Genomic DNA, 6813 nt, shown 5'->3' with positions numbered 1-6813 from the left:
GCTCTAATCTGCCTCTTCTGGATTTCTCTCTACCTCCTCTGCAATGTATCCCTGGATTAGGAAACTCTCCAATCAAAAAACTATCCCTGCCTCTCACTGCAAGAAATCTCCTCGATGATTTCTTGGGCAACTACTGTGTTGCTCTCTTGAGAAATTTATCTCTTGATCTCACTCGATGTGTCTTTCCAAATGCCCAACAAGCATCTTCTTATAATCTTCTCGTTGACCAATCAACGACCTAGATTAGATTCTAATCAATGGGTCAGATCATCTTGACTTGATCCTTGTATTTTTCTAGAAGATTCACATCCAGTTTAATTAATACACTTTAATTATTTTAATTTCCTAAGTTTAGACTTAGGCATCCATTAAAAATAACTAATAATTTTAATTAAACCTCCTCTAGGAGGAATTTCCCAAAACGATTTTTGGGTATTGTGGAATGAATGTGTCCTAGCCTCCATGCAAAATCTTGAGACTAGAGCACATCCGATGCTACTAGAAATCAATACTCCCTCTAGTGAGGAATGTGCTCTAGTGTTGCAACCCACTAAAGCATCACTCGATCTCTGCACCATCTCTTGCTGCGTTGCTGATGTCTAGCTCTACTGCCCACCAACTACTACGAAACTCTGATATGTGCTGCATCTGTGTTGCTGCTGACCCCGCTGAACTGTTGTCAACACTGCATCTGCACAACAACTCCCTCTCCATCTGTTGATGTTGCAATTGCAACATCTGCAACGGAAAAGCATCCAAAATACTGAACTAAATGTGTTCAGTATGATGCATCTGTTGTCCGAGTTTTGATTGCCGCTAGCCTATATGCTACTGCTGACTCTTCTTTGTGCCAACTGCACTGCTGCCAATTCGGGTCCGCGATCCTCAGTCTCAGACCGCTACTAGCCACTCCATCTATCGCTCTGACACCTAACTGCATCAACTACCACTAGTCCATCCTGCTACTTCTGTCTATGGGCTCCCGCAGTAAGGTCTTTATTCATGAGGTGGACCTCCACAAGGATCATGCCCATCCTATAGCTCTCTGGGGCTACAACTCTAGATCACCCCACCTCACCCTTGGAGGCATCTTGGTAATCATGGCAAACACTTCCTCGAATTTGGAGGAGAACCTGTCAATTTCCGTGGATGCAATGAGTGATGTAGTGGCCCATCTCACCACACTTGAAGCACTTGATCTTTGAAATGTCCTTTTTCTTCCTACGCTACTCCTGCTACCCCTTTGATGTAAGGGCCACGTCTTCCTCCTCCTTTACTTGCTTCATCCCACTGTTGTTGTTGCCACTGATGGTGGCCTTCACTAGCTCATGCCTCATCTCCTCCTGTTGTAGATCAGCCCAAACACATTCCCAATCTGGCAAGTGTTCTCTTCCCAGGATGCTCTGGACAAACACTTGCCAACTTTAGAAATGTTATTCAACGCCAATCAAACAAACTTTGTAGGTTAGGGCCCTGACCCTACTGAATCCAGCTAATCCTAGACATCCTGAAGTCTCTTAAGGAAGGGGTCTAATCGATCCCCTTTTTTCATCCTCGTGCATCTCAACTTCTCTTCTAAGTACATCTTCTACTACTCGGAATATCCTTCGTATAGTGTGGCTAAGGTTTCCCACATCTGTCAGGAAGTGTCCTTGCTAGCTATAGGGGATACTACATGATCTTGAACCCCATCGAGAATGATTCTCTTAGTCTTCGCCATCTCAGCATTGTACTTCTTGAGTGGATTTTCATCGGCGGGCACAACTACCACACTATTGACATATATCTTGAGATCATGCTCATCTAGAAGGTAGGAGATCCTTGCCTTCCAGATCACATAGTTGGAGGCTCCGTCCAACAGGTCTTGACCTCTCAATCCTGTTGCTGCCATTTCTCCACAAAAAGTTGAACTACTTCCTCTCTCTTCTGTGCAACAACTGGCTTGCTCTATGTCAGGCCAGGCAGTAACTCCATTAGGCAGAAAATAATTGACTATCTTATTCCATTAGGTAGGTCCTCATTATATACATGAGGGAGAGACTGTTCAGTTTGTCTCATGATGACTGTTCATATTTCCTATTTATCTATTTACAATAATTCACCCAATCACAAGGATTAGGTGTCAACATTCCCACCCTTAATCTAAAGGGATGTTGGTGAGTCCAAGCATCAATCTGAATCGTTCAAGCTTCTCCCTTCCAAGCGCTTTGGTGAAGATGTCTGCAATTTGCTCATTTGTGGAACAATGACGGAGATGGATTGTTTTGGCCTCAACATGATGTCGAATCATATGATATTTAGTGTTGATGTGCTTCGTTCAATCATGAAACTTTGGGTTCTTGGCCAACTTTACTGTAGAGGAAATGTCAATCATGATTGGAGTTGATTGTACTTGTTTTACCTGCAAATATTCAAGAATTTTCCTGAGTCACACAATTTCTTTTGTTGCTTCAGATGCTGCCACGTATTCTTCTTCTATTGTGGAATCTATTGGAACTGATTGTTTGCGTGATCTCCAGGAGACAGCTCCTGATCCAAGACTCATAGCATATCCTGAAGTAGATACCCCAGTTTCTTTGTCTCCATCGAAGTCTAAATCAGAGTATCCAATCAAGCTGAAGTCGTCCACCTGTGTATACTTGATTCCAAAGTCTCGAGTTCCCTTCAAGTACCTTAGAACCTTTTTTGCAGCAGACCAATGTCCCTCACAAGGCTTTTTCATAAACCTGGAGAGGATTCCAACAGCAAATCAAATGTCTGGTCTGGTAGTAGTTAGGTAGTTGAGACTTCCTACAAGCTGTCTATACTTTGTTGCATCCTCAAATTCCTTTCCTTCAATAGATGTGAGCTTTAAGTTTTGTTCCATTGGAGTAGTAAGAGGATTTCACTCTGTCATGCCAAACCTGTTTGAGAAAGAAATATGGACTTTGGATGTTTGGTTACTTCAATGCCAAGATAGTAATGAACATAGCCCAAATCAGTCATTTCAAAACTTTTCCCCAATTCCTTCTTTATGGATGCAATGTAGCTTTCATTGTTCCTTGTCATCAAAAGTTCATCTACATATACCACAAGATATACAACTTTTTTGCCAACTTTCTTGACAAATAAAGTTGCATCATCAAGATCAAAATGTTTTAAATTGAGTTTCAGAAGATGCTCAGTTAGTTTTTCATACCAGGCTCGCGATGCTTGTTTGAGGCCATACAAGGACATCACAATTTTTCATACTTTATGTTCCTATCCTTTCACAACAAATCCTTCAGGCTGGGACATAAAAACATTCTCTTTTAGATCTCCATTCAAGAAAGCAGTTTTTACATCCATTTGATGGACTTTCCAACCGTTCTGAGCTGCTAGTGTAAAGAGTGTCCGGATGGTAGCCCATTTTGCTGTGGGGGAAAAAGTCTCCTCATAATTTACCCCTTCCTTCTGTGCAAAACCTTTTGCCGCAAGCCTAGCTTTGTGCTTGTCAAGTGAGCCATCAGCTTTATACTTGTTCTTGTAGACCCACTTGCAGCCAATTGGTTTGGTTCCAAATGGAGGATCAACCAGCTTCCAAGTGCCATTCTTTATGATGGCATCATAATCCTTTTGCATCACTTCTTTCCATTCATCATGAGAAGCAGCTTCTTTGAAGGAAGTTGGTTCAAAATCTTTAGACAAGTTCAATTCACAATCATAAGAAACATCCATATCAACAGGTGAATTAGAGTCATCTACATCACCTCCATTTTGCTAGTTTGAATTTCTGGTTCCTGTCTTTCCAACTTCATCAGGATTAACACTTTCAAGTGTCTTTGTCAACCACTTTGGGGGACCTTTCGGAGATGGTCCAGGCTGCTCCATTGATTGAGTTGGGACTGAATCAAGATTGAGTCTCCCAATTCTATCAATTACATCACTTAAAGCATCATCCGTTGTTGGAGTTTCATGCGGGGGAGAGTGTTCTTCAAAAGAAGATTCCACATGTTGATCTAGTATAGGAATCCCCCCTTCAAGATGTGGAATCTGATTATCAAATTCTTGAAATGATTTTTCTTTTTCGAATCTATCCAAGCGATCAAGTTGCTGCTCAACAACATTGTCAGTTTTGGATGATTCAAGGAAAATTACATCTCTAGATACAGCAAATTTCTTATTTACTTCATCATAGAGGTGATATGCTTTGGAGGTGTTTGAATACCCCAAGAAGATACACTTACGAATTCTAGCACCAAGTTTGTTTCTATGTACCTTTGGTATCAAAGCATAACAGGTGGAACCAAAGACCCTGAGATGCTTTACCGAAGGAACATGTCCATACCACATTTCATATGGAGTCTTGTTTCTTATAGCATTAGATGGACATCTATTCTTTATATATGCAGCACATAGAACAACATCAGCCCAAAACGTTATCTTTACATTTTTGAATACGATCATGGATCGTACCATATTTAAGATTGTCCTATTCATTCTTTTAGCTACACCATTCTGTTGGGGATTATAAGGCACAGTTGTTTGATGTTTGATCCCATGTTGGCGAAGATAGTTTTCAAATTCATTTGATGTGTATTCTTTTCCATTATCAGTGCGAATAGACCCAATATGAGATTGTGCATCATTTTCAATCCATTTATGAAAATTCTTGAATGTTTGAAAAGCATCAGATTTGTTCTTCAATAAATAAACCCAACACATTCTGGTGTAGTCATCAATAAATGTCATGATATATTTATTTCCATTTGCAGAAGGAACAAGAATTGGACCACATAAATCTGAATGAATGAGTTCAAGTTTCTTATGTGCTCTTGAATGTGAATCATGAAAAGACCGTTTTCTATGCTTTCCTAGAATGCAAGCATCAAATTGCTTAAGTTTCATAGGAATTGTAGGCAAACCAGCAACACCATTTTTCTTCAATAAGAAGAGACTTTCATAGTTCAAATGTCCAAATCTAGCATGCCATAATAAACTTGATGGAAGTATACCTTCTTCATGATGACAATTGTATGAGAAATGTTGTGCATGAGCAGAGGTTCCTTGCAGCTTGAGAAGCCTTTCTTCTTCTATTCCCCTCATGACAAGTGAGTGGTCAGATGCTTTTCTTACCTCAAGATTGCCATCAAACATATGAATGGAGTGACCTTGCTGGCGGATGTGGACCAAGGACAACAAGTTTCTCTTGAGCTGTGGGAGATATAGAACATGATCGAGAAGAAAGTATGAAAGACCAGGCAGTTTAAGCCTGATTGTGCCAAACCCTGATGGCTTGATTTTTGATTGATCTGCAAAGTATACTGCTCCATCAACATTGTCAGTGAAATCTTCAAAAAAATCTTTTCTATGAGTCATGTGGCAGGTTGCTCCTGAATCAAGCAACCAATCATTTGTCCAAGAATCAAGTGAAGCATCAAATAGATCTTCATTTACTCCAATGTTACATTGTACCTCAACATAGTGAGTGGATTCAGGTGCTTTATCTTTGTCTGTATCATCAGTTTTACCTTTCTGTTGGTTTCTTTTCTGCTCAATTTTGTCCCATGGTAGCTTGCATGTAGAGGCATCATGTGATCCATTTCTTTTGCAGCGAATGCAGTGAAAATATGCCTTTTCTCCTTGAGAATGTCTGCCCCCCCTGCCTTTGAAATATCTTCCTCTTCCTCTTCGTCCACCTCTTCCTCTTATAGAATCTTGAGCAGGATGCTTTTCTTTATGAGAAAGGCACACAGTCTCTTCAGAAGATTCAGGGGTTGTCTTCTTTCCAAAAGCTTTCTCTCTTTCAGCAAAATTTTTCACAAGAGAGTCAAAGGTTATATCTTTGAGATTTCCATTAGCTTGCAATGACTCAAGATAATTTGAGTAAGTAGGATAAAGTGCCTTGAGAAAAGCGATAAGAGGAATCCAATTCAACCTTAGTAGATTTGATATCATGCATTATATACTTTACTTCACATGCAATAGCAAGAGGATCATTATTTTTGTTATAGGCATTTTTGTGCCTTACAGCATTGAGCATGAAATGTCCATAATCCAAGGGATCCAAAGTCCCTAAAAGATTTTTTCCTACCCCTAAAGGAACAAGGTCAACCAATGACAGCTTCTCCCAGAAGTTCTCCACCAAAAACCACTCAGAAACAGTCAATTCAAGATCAATTCAGAGGCTCCACTAGCTGCCTGCGTTGAAATGCAGAAGTTACACTGGCTAGGTGCACTGCAACGCAGGCGGAAGCACTACCAGGGTGCGCTGAGCGTGAAATGACAAATGGCAAGCTCATTCAACGAGGTGGAAAGACCCTGGAAGCTTCCAGAATCTTCTCCAATGACACTTGCCTCAATGAATTCGAGTAGTGATGAGTAAGAGGTTCTCAACCTCCAAGTGGAAGCAAGAACTGACAGAGAGAAGCCACAAGTCAAAACATAAGGTGACTCATCCTCTCTGCTTACATCTATATATGGATCACTCACCCAGAGGTTCAGAAGGCTGGAATTTTGTACTTTGCAGAGAATTGTTGTTGGTTTGAGATTAGAACTATTGGGGGATTTGCTTTGAAGGAGGTGAAGAAGGGATTCCTTTGCTGGGAAGGTGATGCTGGATCAGGCCTCATTTGGTTGTATCTCTTCCTGAACTTTTGTTACTCTATCAATAAAACCATTTGAGTTTCTCCTATATGCTTGTAGATCAATGATGTTTTTTTATATTTGCATATTTAGTTTATATCTGATCCTAAACTAGTTATGAATGTAAATCTATGTCTTTTGTGTAGTTTTGCTCTCTTATGATCTTGCAGGAACTTGGTGAAGCTGGACCAGTGAAGGAGCAGGCAGCGG

Source organism: Pinus tabuliformis, chromosome 1_2 (genome assembly GCF_031772625.1).
Source record: "Pinus tabuliformis cultivar Carrire ecotype Pingquan chromosome 1_2, CPIR1, whole genome shotgun sequence".
Taxonomy (NCBI): Eukaryota; Viridiplantae; Streptophyta; class Pinopsida; order Pinales; family Pinaceae; genus Pinus; species Pinus tabuliformis.
This window is presented reverse-complemented; position numbering follows the sequence as displayed.